We start from the raw sequence: 16688 nt of genomic DNA on the forward strand, positions 1-16688 counted from the left end.
CCAACAATTATAAAGATTAAATATTATACATGTATCCTTTAAACATATGCAGAAACTATTTGAACCCTTTTTTGTGATTTTGTAATATATAAAATTAATTAATTTTTGAACTTTCAATACTTAATCAAAAAAAATAAATGTATTAGCTCTCAATTAATAAATGGTTTTTATAATTTTCAATTGAAAATTAATACTACTAAGCATGGCAACACAAAAGATTTCATCACACACATTTCAATTTCGCGTCTTCTTTCACTTTCATTGTTTTCCAATTTTTGCTAGTGATCTTCAACAGCAGTTCTCTGTTCACATATTTTTCTATAGGATTCCAATCTGGCCGTCTAATTTTTGCAATTCCTAAACGTCAGACCTCCTGAACTTTGACGGTTGCCTGAGTTCAGGAGGTTTTGACGTTTAGCAATTGCGCTCTTATTTCCAGCGAGAGATGAGTTGGGCATCTCTTTATCTGTGCAAATTCCGCACAAAAGAGAATACCGAAAAAACTCACTATGAAATCACAACAAATGAATATTGGTCAATATGTTGGATATCTTAGCTAAATTAATTTCACGTATATTGGATATACAAGTACTACAAGAATGATAGAATACAAAATCACGCCAACCGCCATGCTGTGACGTAATTCTTTTGAGTTAAGATGAAGAAGAATAGAAAAGCATGTAAATTGTAAACACAAACGTAAGCACTTTTGTTAATTCGTGAAATAGAATTAATTTATTAGTTAATAGTGAAAACATCTTAGTGAAATGAAAAATTTTAAATAAATACTTTTATCTATTGACAACATATTTGCCAGTTAAGTAAATTGATAAAAGGGATTGTGATTGCAATGGTTGTATTTAATTAAATTTATAAGTTTAAAATATATTTATATTTGTAAAATGTGTGTAAAGGCGAATTGCGATAACTACTATGCAAATAAACTATTATAAACAAGTTCAGTTTTCCTTCTGATTAAAAAATAGCCAACAAATTTTTAATTTTTGATGGGAGAAATGACTTTCAGCGATTGGGGTAATAAAATGAAATAGATAGCTTTATATATTTATATATATACAGGTTGGTTGAAAAATTTATATTTTTGTAGCCAGCTGACTATTTACTTTTTGTTGAGATATTAGGTTAACTATAATTTGATAATTGATTTTAGTCGAGAGGAAATGAGTGAGTATTTTTTGCTGCACACTAATCCCCCCCACCGAGCCTCAGCTGACGTTCAAGAGGCTTTTTGATGCGATTTTCTGATGCATTTTACTAATTATCACCTGAAAGGAACTTGTTCATATATTTCTGTTACAGGCTGTTGTTGTTGTAACCGTTATCTAGTCCCCGCTTGGATGGTAAGTGATAGTTTGGTTGTCGCCGAGGTCATCTAACGTGAGGCCCAAGAAACGGGCTGTTTCGACGGGTCGGACCATAGGGAAAAGGGTGTAAGATGAGTTGGGTTTCTTGGGCATGCAAAGAGGTGGTTAGTATCATGCGGGGCCTCATTGCACGCAGGACATATGTTTGGTATGTCGGGGTCTATTCTGGATAAGTAGGAGTTTAACCTGCTACAATATCCAGAACGAAGTTGCACGAGGGTCACTCTGGTTTCGCGGGGCGATGTTTTGTGCCATCGACTGAAATGTTCAGGTCCAGTCTGTACTCCTTCGTCCAATTTGTGAAGATGGTCGCTGTGGATTTAGTGGGGGAAAGTGTTAGGCTCCTTGCAGAGAAAGATCGGAGAGGTAGCTATTTACTTTTGAGCACATGCCATCGATTCTATTGCCCGACGTCAATATCTTGCAGTCATCAGCTTACGAGTGAAATTCCCACTGGTGGCTGGGGGAGTTTCGAAATATAGAAATTAAACAGCAGTGGGGAGAGGACACTACCCTGCGGAACCCCCTGTTTAATTCTTCTCAATTTGGAGTTTTGACCTCGAAATAGTACGGATGATTGCCGACCGCTCGGATAGTTCATGGTCGACCGCTTCAGCCCTGAAGGGAGCGTAGATTTTTCGATGTCCTCGAGTAGCGTTGTGTGGTTGACTGTGTCGAAGGCTTTCGACAAGTCCAACGCTACGAGGCTCGTCCTCTTGCAAGGTGGCTTCTGGTTTAGGCCATAAATTATCTGGGCGTTTATGACGCTAAGTGCTGTGGTGATGCTGTTCACTTTCCGGAAGCCATGCTGATGTTCTGCTAGGCTAAGGTGGTGAGTGAACGTCGGGAGTAACAAGGCTTCAAGTGTCTTCACTACTGGGGAAAGGAGAGTTATCGGGCGATAAGACTCCCCTTTGTTGGCGGGTTTCCCAGGTTTCAGTAGTGGGACCACTCTTCCGACTTTCCACACATCGGGTATTTGAAGAGTGGACATCAACAATTTGAGGACCTTGGCCTAGATGTTTTAGCATCAGCATGCTTATTCCGTCAGGGCCGATGGATTTAGACGATTTCGCCTTTTTGATGACACTCGATGAAAGTAAGTGGTGCGCAGTCTTTTGGCATATTGCGCCAGGTGACACATCGTTTGGCCTTGTCGGTCGAAGGTGCTGTGTAAACTGCCGGCTAAAATAGCTCGCGCACTTCTTCGGGTTCGAGGAAGCATGGCCATCGAATTGACTTTCAACCCGGTCGTCATGTCTCCAGGGATTAGACAAGGCATTGACAGTATTCCAAAGCTTACACACACCGGTGGATAGATTACAGAACTTCAGGTGCTCCACCCATTTTGTCCGCTTATGTTGGTTTACCATTTGCCGATTCTCCAAATTGAGATCCCTTATTCGGGGATCACAGGGATCGGCATGGCGTAAGGTGTCGCGCTCGTTTGCTAATACAGCTGCTTCGGCTGGGAAATTAGGGCGGAGTTCCGCGACTCTACCAGTCGGTATGAAGCGAGCGGTAGCAGCAACGATCACCTTGCGGAATTGACGCTCGCCAACGATGACGTCCGTAGGAATGGGTAGTGCGTTGACGGTACTCTCAGTAAATTCTGTGAAGCCGACCCAGTTAGCTTTATTAAAGTTAACAAAAGTGCGGTTGTCCACAGAAATAAAGTCAGGAGGTTTCTCGATCGAGAAATTTATGAGCAGGTGGTCTAATGCGATGGTAATATCGGGCGAGCTATTACAGGTGCCCATAATTCTGGTGGAGGCTTCGTCATTCATCGTGCAGAATGTCGAATCGTCAATCTGTTCCGCCAGCTTCATCCCCCTACGATTGTTTGACAGGCATGAATGCCAAAGATCGCGGTGCGCGTTAAAGTCGCCTAGCACCAAAAGGTTTTCTTCACGAAGCAGTGAACCTATGTTCGGGTGATATCCTGTTGGGGAATATGTTACTGGGGGATGTATATGTTAAATATTTCGAGCTTGACATCGCCTGACCGGACAGCTATACCCTGACATACAAAGGTAGTGTCCCTGCGGTCGATGTCACCATCGATTAAATGATATTGCACGGTGTTGTGCAGTATGAAGGCTAGGCCTCCACCATTATCTCGCTCGCGATCCTTACGCAAAACGTTGAAACCTGCACAACTCAGAAGATCTGAGCGGGTGTTTAGCTTGGTTTCTTGTACCGCAGCTATCGATACACGTTTCCGGCTCATATATGCAACTATCTCCTTGATTTTGCTCTGGAGTTAAATTGTAGCATTCGGGTTTGTCGCGGGTCTCCGGTCGTGATCCTGGGGGTGAGGGAGGTACGTGTAGGTGTGGTTGTTGCAGCTGCAATACCCGCATGGACGGTTGTCGCACTGTGGTGTTGTTTGGCGACGCCACTTGATGGAATTGCGGGGGCGGACTCCCACAGCATGGGGCAACATATGACGCACTCCACTCACCGTTGGTGCGCAGTCCGGAACACGACAGAAAGTGACACCAGCCAGTGCAAGAATTGCACTTGACTTATGTGACGTTCGGGCGTATTACAGACTGACACACGGGACAGACTGTGCGAGAAACCAGGAGTTGCTGAGTGGTTCTCGCACGGGGATTGGAGCGGGATGAAGGTAGAGGAGGGGCTTGGTCAGATTGGGAGTGATGCTGCCTAGAGCTCCTTAGGGCCGTAGAGGTCCTATCTTGACCACTCAGCTGGAGTGGAGGCGCAGTGCGCGAACATGGTGCAGATTGCACAGCCGATAAGGCTGGTGTCGCAGTATTGCGCTGGCAGCATGGGGCCACGTAATTCGTGGTCCACTCCCTATGGGTATTAAGGCCTGAGCAGGTCTTAAAATGGCTCCATCCATTGCATGTATTGCACCTAACCGAGGTAGAGTTAGACTAAAGTCAGAGGCACGAAAAAATGAGAATTTTCAGCAATTTTTTTTGCTATTAAATCATGTTGTTTTACAAAAGTAGTAATATGGCATTATTATACAAAATTTTGACTTGAAGTCACGAAAATTCAAAAAGAAGAAATGTAAGGTGCAATTGAGCAACTATGTTAAATAACGGAATCCACAAAATGCTTATTCAACGAGCCTGGAGACAAGTTGCATAAATTTGTGCCAAAATAATAATGATATTGAAAATAATACGTCCATGTACTACTACAATCATTACGTAGCTCGAACGCACCCGTAATTTTGTCACATTTTTTTAATACGCATTGATAGATGAAATATTTTATATATTACACTATACTGGAAAAGTAATTTATTTGATACGACTTTAGGGGGCCAGAATTTCACGCAGAACTTGATGCCTTGAAAAATTTGCAAACCTTCTGGCGTTATTGCCAACTCGAACGCACCCTACTAATCCACAAATGCATTTATTAAGTATTCATTACATGATACAAATGAAGACGACAGCATGTTCAGTTTTTATAGCGAACTTAGCTTTCGTAATTTTACGAAAAATGAGCAAAAGGGTTACGACTAGATTCTATAAAATTTTAAGAAATAGAGCACATGCACTCATGCAAACTTGGATATCCTACTTTAGAGTTCCACTTCGAACCGACCTTGGAGGACAATTCGAGTCAGACTTTTTCAGAAAACTCGCTGATCTCCTCGGTTTCAAGCATCAACGAACAACGAGTTATCACCCACAATTAAATCCAACGCTTTCACCGACAGCTTAAATGCACTCCCTGCAGTTCTCTTGGGGCTACGAGCTGCATTTAAAGAAGTCCAAGTCACTCCAGCAGAAATAGTTTTTGGTGAGCCAGTCCGACTCCCGGGTGAATTTTAACACCATCAAATAAAAGTATTGAAGCACTTGAACTCGTTAAAATGTTAAGAAAAGCATTTCAAATTCTAACGCTAACCGAGAGAAAATCTTTATCTCAAAGAACCTCGCAAACTCAACGTTTTTATTCGAAACGAAAAAGTCGAAGAATCATTTTCATCACCATACGACGGCCCTTTCTCAGTCATTGAGCGATATGAAAAATACTACAAAGTGCTGGCTAAAACCAGCTTATCTATGTAGTGACGACATCAAGCATCTACCGGCTGGATGCAACTTATGCAACACAGCAACCAGCGACACTAATCCTGGCCCATATATTGGGCAACGTCCGGTGTGTTTAACTTGGCCTGCTGACAACAGCCTTACCCCACGGTGCTCAAAGATTGGTAGTGTGGAATGTACACACTAACCACCTTGGAAGGGGCGAGGCCTATCTAAAACTTCTGCATTACTTTAGGTCCAGCACCTGGTTGCAATGCAAATCCACATTCAACTGACAGAAGGTCAGTTCTTCCCGCAGTCGGGTATCAACCATAACCAGTCCGCATGAGCAGGGTAGAGCGAACTCCAAGGACCCCTGCACCCCGTGGTATCAGAAATAACTCCGGTCAGACCTCGTAGCCGAAGCTACTACTAGTTGAGCTTCCATACTGCTCTGGACTTGAAACCAGGGGTTGAACCCCATACGCACATAACACGCACACGCCTTTCAAACAAGAAGCTAACCCTAATTTCCAGTTAAACGCCTTCGCTTTCTTAACAATTCAGGCGCAAAAAACCCTAACTGTTCGGCATTTCGACTAGTGGAGATCACATTTAAACGTCCATCAGTGAATGCCCCCGAGATCACTAATGTCCAAGTACATCGGGTACTCTCCGATCAAGTAAACCCAGTATTTACATCGCTCTTCAAACCATCAAAACCTGGCGACCGTTTAGACCTGACCAGGCCAAGGCGTACCCCAACTCCCCACCATCTTATGGAGGGACATGTAACTCTTGTGAAAGAACGCTCCTAATTAAGCCTCCGCATTCTCTCTCCACGTTGATAACATAGTGTGGCCAACGCGAAGAGAGGTGATATCCTCCCTCTTACGACCTCGGCAGATCCTATAGGCCTGACCCCACGGGTCGTCTCTATTTTCCCCTACAAAATTTCTCCACTCCTGTTCTTTAATTTTAACCAACATTTAGTTATATTCCCTAATCGCACAACTAAATTCATACCTAAATTGGGACAGCCTGTCAGTATTGGACAGTCGAACGTGTTGAAACTTTCACCTTAACTGCCTGACAGGCCTCCTCATCGGGGTTAACTCACGTGTCCACCACTTGATTTTCCTACCCATACAACTTTCACACTTCCTAAGTACCCTATCTTTCACCGCTCATATGGCCGAGCAATTTACTCGTCTTCCCTAATTGGTTCCAGTCAATACCAGAGTACGGCATCGCCGCAATGGACTTTCATATCACATGGGGGTGGATAGGCCCATCAAACGTATACCATTCACTTGGCTCATTCACAATGTGGAAGTTTTTTGCCCCCACTCAATCACTTAATGTCTCGCCTCGACTATGGCTTTGATATCCCGGGGTTTGCCTTACTAAACCACATCGAAAACGAGGCATTCGCATCCAGCCCTAGGCTAAATGGGCTACTACTCGCAAGTAGTATATTGGGCACTCAGCTGACATCATCAGGTACCTAGCTGTTCTACCCTTAAATGCGCAGTTGTGACAAAGGGGTGAATTGACGCAACCGGCTGCTCTGTGGCCTTCTTGACCGCACCTCCGAGGGACACCTGATTTGGGTCTACACTCAGCCAATATGTTATCGAAACCCATACATCGGAAACAGCCAGAAACGGAGCAATCCGAAGGCATTCGGAAGGAGAACCACTTGATGTAGCACCTATCTGCCTCCAAGAGGGCGGACATCATTTTGTCATGAGGGAGTACCTTCCAGGGACGATTGACCATCCTTCCGTCAGATCTCTGGGACGCCGGGCTAAAGTCCTGAAAGTTCAACCGGAGTAGTTTTTCCATGAGTTCTTCATGGGAGATCTCCGTATGAACCCCTGGACAACAACCCGGGGACCCAACTTTCGGTTGACAGTCACGTCCAACCCCACCTCCGCGAATTTTGCGCTAGTCGCCACTTTCCCCCACTCCAAAACAGAGGGAACGCGGATAACCGCCCTACCACCCTTAATTGGCCTAACTTCGTGGATCCTTACCTCCAGACAAGGACCCAACTCTTTTACAACTTTTTTGATGACTTCCTTAAAGGAAGTTGTTGGTCGCTTACTCCTGACCACAACCGACAAGGTCTCAAGATGGCCATTCTCGGTAGCTACCGTCATTAGGAGTGCTTCATATTTATAAGCAAGCTGATCAGCCCTTTCGCGGCCCCTATCGCAAAATTATCGGCCCCGAAAACTTAATTACTTAGTGCACTCGTAATTCGTTTTACGGCCGCAACATGGCTAACCACACCACCCCCGACAACGATACCCCCTTAGGAGCTTTTCGGTTGCCCACGCCACCCTTGTTCGCACTCGTCTTGTTAGTGCCCGTTTTCTTTGCGCCAACATCAATCATACGGGGTGAACAGCTGCTCTTCCGCCGTAGCGGGGACCTTTCCGCCAGCAAAACATGCCAACAACGCAGTAAAACACTGGGACCGTGCGAGGAGTCCAACAAGAACAACGTGAATAACCACGTTGCGTAAGGACCCAAAGGTACAGTATACTACAAATTCACTATGTGTACCTACCGCTACCCACGCGCAAACACGTCCAAAAATATGCAAAAAAAATTCACAAAACGCGCAAAAATTTGTACCGCACACGCGGTCACTAAGCCGAGGAACAACATTGCTTTACGCCGATCGCACCAACAAAACGCACTACCGCTATAAACACGCACCAGACAATAACGGTGCCAACTCACTCACGTAAACAAATACCAGGGATAATGGGATGTCCAACTCTTTTCAGTGAGAGGGCCTCAAAATTAGCGTTTTTATAACATTTCCCATTGTAGCCGGATCGGATAAAATAATAATTTTTGGGAATTTAAATTAAAATACCCAACAATTATAAAGATTAAATATTATACATGTATCCTTTAAACATATGCAGAAACTATTTGAACCCTTTTTTGTGATTTTGTAATATATAAAATTAATTAATTTTTGAACTTTCAATACTTAATCAAAAAAAATAAATGTATTAGCTCTCAATTAATAAATGGTTTTTATAATTTTCAATTGAAAATTAATACTACTAAGCATGGCAACACAAAAGATTTCATCACACACATTTCAATTTCGCGTCTTCTTTCACTTTCATTGTTTTCCAATTTTTGCTAGTGATCTTCAACAGCAGTTCTCTGTTCACATATTTTTCTATAGGATTCCAATCTGGCCGTCTAATTTTTGCAATTCCTAAACGTCAGACCTCCTGAACTTTGACGGTTGCCTGAGTTCAGGAGGTTTTGACGTTTAGCAATTGCGCTCTTATTTCCAGCGAGAGATGAGTTGGGCATCTCTTTATCTGTGCAAATTCCGCACAAAAGAGAATACCGAAAAAACTCACTATGAAATCACAACAAATGAATATTGGTCAATATGTTGGATATCTTAGCTAAATTAATTTCACGTATATTGGATATACAAGTACTACAAGAATGATAGAATACAAAATCACGCCAACCGCCATGCTGTGACGTAATTCTTTTGAGTTAAGATGAAGAAGAATAGAAAAGCATGTAAATTGTAAACACAAACGTAAGCACTTTTGTTAATTCGTGAAATAGAATTAATTTATTAGTTAATAGTGAAAACATCTTAGTGAAATGAAAAATTTTAAATAAATACTTTTATCTATTGACAACATATTTGCCAGTTAAGTAAATTGATAAAAGGGATTGTGATTGCAATGGTTGTATTTAATTAAATTTATAAGTTTAAAATATATTTATATTTGTAAAATGTGTGTAAAGGCGAATTGCGATAACTACTATGCAAATAAACTATTATAAACAAGTTCAGTTTTCCTTCTGATTAAAAAATAGCCAACAAATTTTTAATTTTTGATGGGAGAAATGACTTTCAGCGATTGGGGTAATAAAATGAAATAGATAGCTTTATATATTTATATATATACAGGTTGGTTGAAAAATTTATATTTTTGTAGCCAGCTGACTATTTACTTTTTGTTGAGATATTAGGTTAACTATAATTTGATAATTGATTTTAGTCGAGAGGAAATGAGTGAGTATTTTTTGCTGCACACTAATCCCCCCCACCGAGCCTCAGCTGACGTTCAAGAGGCTTTTTGATGCGATTTTCTGATGCATTTTACTAATTATCACCTGAAAGGAACTTGTTCATATATTTCTGTTACAGGCTGTTGTTGTTGTAACCGTTATCTAGTCCCCGCTTGGATGGTAAGTGATAGTTTGGTTGTCGCCGAGGTCATCTAACGTGAGGCCCAAGAAACGGGCTGTTTCGACGGGTCGGACCATAGGGAAAAGGGTGTAAGATGAGTTGGGTTTCTTGGGCATGCAAAGAGGTGGTTAGTATCATGCGGGGCCTCATTGCACGCAGGACATATGTTTGGTATGTCGGGGTCTATTCTGGATAAGTAGGAGTTTAACCTGCTACAATATCCAGAACGAAGTTGCACGAGGGTCACTCTGGTTTCGCGGGGCGATGTTTTGTGCCATCGACTGAAATGTTCAGGTCCAGTCTGTACTCCTTCGTCCAATTTGTGAAGATGGTCGCTGTGGATTTAGTGGGGGAAAGTGTTAGGCTCCTTGCAGAGAAAGATCGGAGAGGTAGCTATTTACTTTTGAGCACATGCCATCGATTCTATTGCCCGACGTCAATATCTTGCAGTCATCAGCTTACGAGTGAAATTCCCACTGGTGGCTGGGGGAGTTTCGAAATATAGAAATTAAACAGCAGTGGGGAGAGGACACTACCCTGCGGAACCCCCTGTTTAATTCTTCTCAATTTGGAGTTTTGACCTCGAAATAGTACGGATGATTGCCGACCGCTCGGATAGTTCATGGTCGACCGCTTCAGCCCTGAAGGGAGCGTAGATTTTTCGATGTCCTCGAGTAGCGTTGTGTGGTTGACTGTGTCGAAGGCTTTCGACAAGTCCAACGCTACGAGGCTCGTCCTCTTGCAAGGTGGCTTCTGGTTTAGGCCATAAATTATCTGGGCGTTTATGACGCTAAGTGCTGTGGTGATGCTGTTCACTTTCCGGAAGCCATGCTGATGTTCTGCTAGGCTAAGGTGGTGAGTGAACGTCGGGAGTAACAAGGCTTCAAGTGTCTTCACTACTGGGGAAAGGAGAGTTATCGGGCGATAAGACTCCCCTTTGTTGGCGGGTTTCCCAGGTTTCAGTAGTGGGACCACTCTTCCGACTTTCCACACATCGGGTATTTGAAGAGTGGACATCAACAATTTGAGGACCTTGGCCTAGATGTTTTAGCATCAGCATGCTTATTCCGTCAGGGCCGATGGATTTAGACGATTTCGCCTTTTTGATGACACTCGATGAAAGTAAGTGGTGCGCAGTCTTTTGGCATATTGCGCCAGGTGACACATCGTTTGGCCTTGTCGGTCGAAGGTGCTGTGTAAACTGCCGGCTAAAATAGCTCGCGCACTTCTTCGGGTTCGAGGAAGCATGGCCATCGAATTGACTTTCAACCCGGTCGTCATGTCTCCAGGGATTAGACAAGGCATTGACAGTATTCCAAAGCTTACACACACCGGTGGATAGATTACAGAACTTCAGGTGCTCCACCCATTTTGTCCGCTTATGTTGGTTTACCATTTGCCGATTCTCCAAATTGAGATCCCTTATTCGGGGATCACAGGGATCGGCATGGCGTAAGGTGTCGCGCTCGTTTGCTAATACAGCTGCTTCGGCTGGGAAATTAGGGCGGAGTTCCGCGACTCTACCAGTCGGTATGAAGCGAGCGGTAGCAGCAACGATCACCTTGCGGAATTGACGCTCGCCAACGATGACGTCCGTAGGAATGGGTAGTGCGTTGACGGTACTCTCAGTAAATTCTGTGAAGCCGACCCAGTTAGCTTTATTAAAGTTAACAAAAGTGCGGTTGTCCACAGAAATAAAGTCAGGAGGTTTCTCGATCGAGAAATTTATGAGCAGGTGGTCTAATGCGATGGTAATATCGGGCGAGCTATTACAGGTGCCCATAATTCTGGTGGAGGCTTCGTCATTCATCGTGCAGAATGTCGAATCGTCAATCTGTTCCGCCAGCTTCATCCCCCTACGATTGTTTGACAGGCATGAATGCCAAAGATCGCGGTGCGCGTTAAAGTCGCCTAGCACCAAAAGGTTTTCTTCACGAAGCAGTGAACCTATGTTCGGGTGATATCCTGTTGGGGAATATGTTACTGGGGGATGTATATGTTAAATATTTCGAGCTTGACATCGCCTGACCGGACAGCTATACCCTGACATACAAAGGTAGTGTCCCTGCGGTCGATGTCACCATCGATTAAATGATATTGCACGGTGTTGTGCAGTATGAAGGCTAGGCCTCCACCATTATCTCGCTCGCGATCCTTACGCAAAACGTTGAAACCTGCACAACTCAGAAGATCTGAGCGGGTGTTTAGCTTGGTTTCTTGTACCGCAGCTATCGATACACGTTTCCGGCTCATATATGCAACTATCTCCTTGATTTTGCTCTGGAGTTAAATTGTAGCATTCGGGTTTGTCGCGGGTGTCCGGTCGTGATCCTGGGGGTGAGGGAGGTACGTGTAGGTGTGGTTGTTGCAGCTGCAATACCCGCATGGGCGGTTGTCGCACTGTGGTGTTGTTTGGCGACGCCACTTGATGGAATTGCGGGGGCGGACTCCCACAGCATGGGGCAACATATGACGCACTCCACTCACCGTTGGTGCGCAGTCCGGAACACGACAGAAAGTGACACCAGCCAGTGCAAGAATTGCACTTGACTTATGTGACGTTCGGGCGTATTACAGACTGACACACGGGACAGACTGTGCGAGAAACCAGGAGTTGCTGAGTGGTTCTCGCACGGGGATTGGAGCGGGATGAAGGTAGAGGAGGGGCTTGGTCAGATTGGGAGTGATGCTGCCTAGAGCTCCTTAGGGCCGTAGAGGTCCTATCTTGACCACTCAGCTGGAGTGGAGGCGCAGTGCGCGAACATGGTGCAGATTGCACAGCCGATAAGGCTGGTGTCGCAGTATTGCGCTGGCAGCATGGGGCCACGTAATTCGTGGTCCACTCCCTATGGGTATTAAGGCCTGAGCAGGTCTTAAAATGGCTCCATCCATTGCATGTATTGCACCTAACCGAGGTAGAGTTAGACTAAAGTCAGAGGCACGAAAAAATGAGAATTTTCAGCAATTTTTTTTGCTATTAAATCATGTTGTTTTACAAAAGTAGTAATATGGCATTATTATACAAAATTTTGACTTGAAGTCACGAAAATTCAAAAAGAAGAAATGTAAGGTGCAATTGAGCAACTATGTTAAATAACGGAATCCACAAAATGCTTATTCAACGAGCCTGGAGACAAGTTGCATAAATTTGTGCCAAAATAATAATGATATTGAAAATAATACGTCCATGTACTACTACAATCATTACGTAGCTCGAACGCACCCGTAATTTTGTCACATTTTTTTAATACGCATTGATAGATGAAATATTTTATATATTACACTATACTGGAAAAGTAATTTATTTGATACGACTTTAGGGGGTTGCCAGAATTTCACGCAGAACTTGATGCCTTGAAAAATTTGCAAACCTTCTGGCGTTATTGCCAACTCGAACGCACCCTACTAATCCACAAATGCATTTATTAAGTATTCATTACATGATACAAATGAAGACGACAGCATGTTCAGTTTTTATAGCGAACTTAGCTTTCGTAATTTTACGAAAAATGAGCAAAAGGGTTACGACTAGATTCTATAAAATTTTAAGAAATAGAGCACATGCACTCATGCAAACTTGGATATCCTACTTTAGAGTTCCACTTCGAACCGACCTTGGAGGACAATTCGAGTCAGACTTTTTCAGAAAACTCGCTGATCTCCTCGGTTTCAAGCATCAACGAACAACGAGTTATCACCCACAATTAAACGGACTTATCCAACGCTTTCACCGACAGCTTAAATGCACTCCCTGCAGTTCTCTTGGGGCTACGAGCTGCATTTAAAGAAGTCCAAGTCACTCCAGCAGAAATAGTTTTTGGTGAGCCAGTCCGACTCCCGGGTGAATTTTAACACCATCAAATAAAAGTATTGAAGCACTTGAACTCGTTAAAATGTTAAGAAAAGCATTTCAAATTCTAACGCTAACCGAGAGAAAATCTTTATCTCAAAGAACCTCGCAAACTCAACGTTTTTATTCGAAACGAAAAAGTCGAAGAATCATTTTCATCACCATACGACGGCCCTTTCTCAGTCATTGAGCGATATGAAAAATACTACAAAGTGCTGGCTAAAACCAGCTTATCTATGTAGTGACGACATCAAGCATCTACCGGCTGGATGCAACTTATGCAACACAGCAACCAGCGACACTAATCCTGGCCCATATATTGGGCAACGTCCGGTGTGTTTAACTTGGCCTGCTGACAACAGCCTTACCCCACGGTGCTCAAAGATTGGTAGTGTGGAATGTACACACTTACCACCTTGGAAGGGGTCGAGGCCTATCTAAAACTTCTGCATTACTTTAGGTCCAGCACCTGGTTGCAATGCAAATCCACATTCAACTGACAAAAGGTCAGTTCTTCCCGCAGTCGGGTATCAACCATAACCAGTCCGCATGAGCAGGGTAGAGCGAACTCCAAGGACCCCTGCACCCCGTGGTATCAGAAATAACTCCGGTCAGACCTCGTAGCCGAAGCTACTACTAGTTGAGCTTCCATACTGCTCTGGACTTGAAACCAGGGGTTGAACCCCATACGCACATAACACGCACACGCCTTTCAAACAAGAAGCTAACCCTAATTTCCAGTTAAACGCCTTCGCTTTCTTAACAATTCAGGCGCAAAAAACCCTAACTGTTCGGCATTTCGACTAGTGGAGATCACATTTAAACGTCCATCAGTGAATGCCCCCGAGATCACTAATGTCCAAGTACATCGGGTACTCTCCGATCAAGTAAACCCAGTATTTACATCGCTCTTCAAACCATCAAAACCTGGCGACCGTTTAGACCTGACCAGGCCAAGGCGTACCCCAACTCCCCACCATCTTATGGAGGGACATGTAACTCTTGTGAAAGAACGCTCCTAATTAAGCCTCCGCATTCTCTCTCCACGTTGATAACATAGTGTGGCCAACGCGAAGAGAGGTGATATCCTCCCTCTTACGACCTCGGCAGATCCTATAGGCCTGACCCCACGGGTCGTCTCTATTTTCCCCTACAAAATTTCTCCACTCCTGTTCTTTAATTTTAACCAACATTTAGTTATATTCCCTAATCGCACAACTAAATTCATACCTAAATTGGGACAGCCTGTCAGTATTGGACAGTCGAACGTGTTGAAACTTTCACCTTAACTGCCTGACAGGCCTCCTCATCGGGGTTAACTCACGTGTCCACCACTTGATTTTCCTACCCATACAACTTTCACACTTCCTAAGTACCCTATCTTTCACCGCTCATATGGCCGAGCAATTTACTCGTCTTCCCTAATTGGTTCCAGTCAATACCAGAGTACGGCATCGCCGCAATGGACTTTCATATCACATGGGGGTGGATAGGCCCATCAAACGTATACCATTCACTTGGCTCATTCACAATGTGGAAGTTTTTTGCCCCCACTCAATCACTTAATGTCTCGCCTCGACTATGGCTTTGATATCCCGGGGTTTGCCTTACTAAACCACATCGAAAACGAGGCATTCGCATCCAGCCCTAGGCTAAATGGGCTACTACTCGCAAGTAGTATATTGGGCACTCAGCTGACATCATCAGGTACCTAGCTGTTCTACCCTTAAATGCGCAGTTGTGACAAAGGGGTGAATTGACGCAACCGGCTGCTCTGTGGCCTTCTTGACCGCACCTCCGAGGGACACCTGATTTGGGTCTACACTCAGCCAATATGTTATCGAAACCCATACATCGGAAACAGCCAGAAACGGAGCAATCCGAAGGCATTCGGAAGGAGAACCACTTGATGTAGCACCTATCTGCCTCCAAGAGGGCGGACATCATTTTGTCATGAGGGAGTACCTTCCAGGGACGATTGACCATCCTTCAGTCAGATCTCTGGGACGCCGGGCTAAAGTCCTGAAAGTTCAACCGGAGTAGTTTTTCCATGAGTTCTTCATGGGAGATCTCCGTATGAACCCCTGGACAACAACCCGGGGACCCAACTTTCGGTTGACAGTCACGTCCAACCCCACCTCCGCGAATTTTGCGCTAGTCGCCACTTTCCCCCACTCCAAAACAGAGGGAACGCGGATAACCGCCCTACCACCCTTAATTGGCCTAACTTCGTGGATCCTTACCTCCAGACAAGGACCCAACTCTTTTACAACTTTTTTGATGACTTCCTTAAAGGAAGTTGTTGGTCGCTTACTCCTGACCACAACCGACAAGGTCTCAAGATGGCCATTCTCGGTAGCTACCGTCATTAGGAGTGCTTCATATTTATAAGCAAGCTGATCAGCCCTTTCGCGGCCCCTATCGCAAAATTATCGGCCCCGAAAACTTAATTACTTAGTGCACTCGTAATTCGTTTTACGGCCGCAACATGGCTAACCACACCACCCCCGACAACGATACCCCCTTAGGAGCTTTTCGGTTGCCCACGCCACCCTTGTTCGCACTCGTCTTGTTAGTGCCCGTTTTCTTTGCGCCAACATCAATCATACGGGGTGAACAGCTGCTCTTCCGCCGTAGCGGGGACCTTTCCGCCAGCAAAACATGCCAACAACGCAGTAAAACACTGGGACCGTGCGAGGAGTCCAACAAGAACAACGTGAATAACCACGTTGCGTAAGGACCCAAAGGTACAGTATACTACAAATTCACTATGTGTACCTACCGCTACCCACGCGCAAACACGTCCAAAAATATGCAAAAAAAATTCACAAAACGCGCAAAAATTTGTACCGCACACGCGGTCACTAAGCCGAGGAACAACATTGCTTTACGCCGATCGCACCAACAAAACGCACTACCGCTATAAACACGCACCAGACAATAACGGTGCCAACTCACTCACGTAAACAAATACCAGGGATAATGGGATGTCCAACTCTTTTCAGTGAGAGGGCCTCAAAATTAGCGTTTTTATAACATTTCCCATTGTAGCCGGATCGGATAAAATAATAATTTTTGGGAATTTAAATTAAAATACCCAACAATTATAAAGATTAAATATTATACATGTATCCTTTAAACATATGCAGAAACTATTTGAACCCTTTTTTGTGATTTTG

At 44.2% G+C, this 16688-nt stretch overlaps 2 pseudogenes; both read right to left on the bottom strand.

Moving 5' to 3' along the window:
• Positions 1–849: 849 nt before the first annotated feature.
• On the bottom strand, positions 850–3821 carry LOC138856098 (uncharacterized; annotated as a pseudogene).
• A 5325-nt stretch (positions 3822–9146) lies between these two features.
• LOC138856239 (uncharacterized) lies at positions 9147–13212 on the bottom strand (annotated as a pseudogene).
• Positions 13213–16688: the final 3476 nt, after the last annotated feature.

Source organism: Bactrocera oleae, chromosome 3 (genome assembly GCF_042242935.1).
Source record: "Bactrocera oleae isolate idBacOlea1 chromosome 3, idBacOlea1, whole genome shotgun sequence".
In the NCBI taxonomy this organism is placed as follows: Eukaryota; Metazoa; Arthropoda; class Insecta; order Diptera; family Tephritidae; genus Bactrocera; species Bactrocera oleae.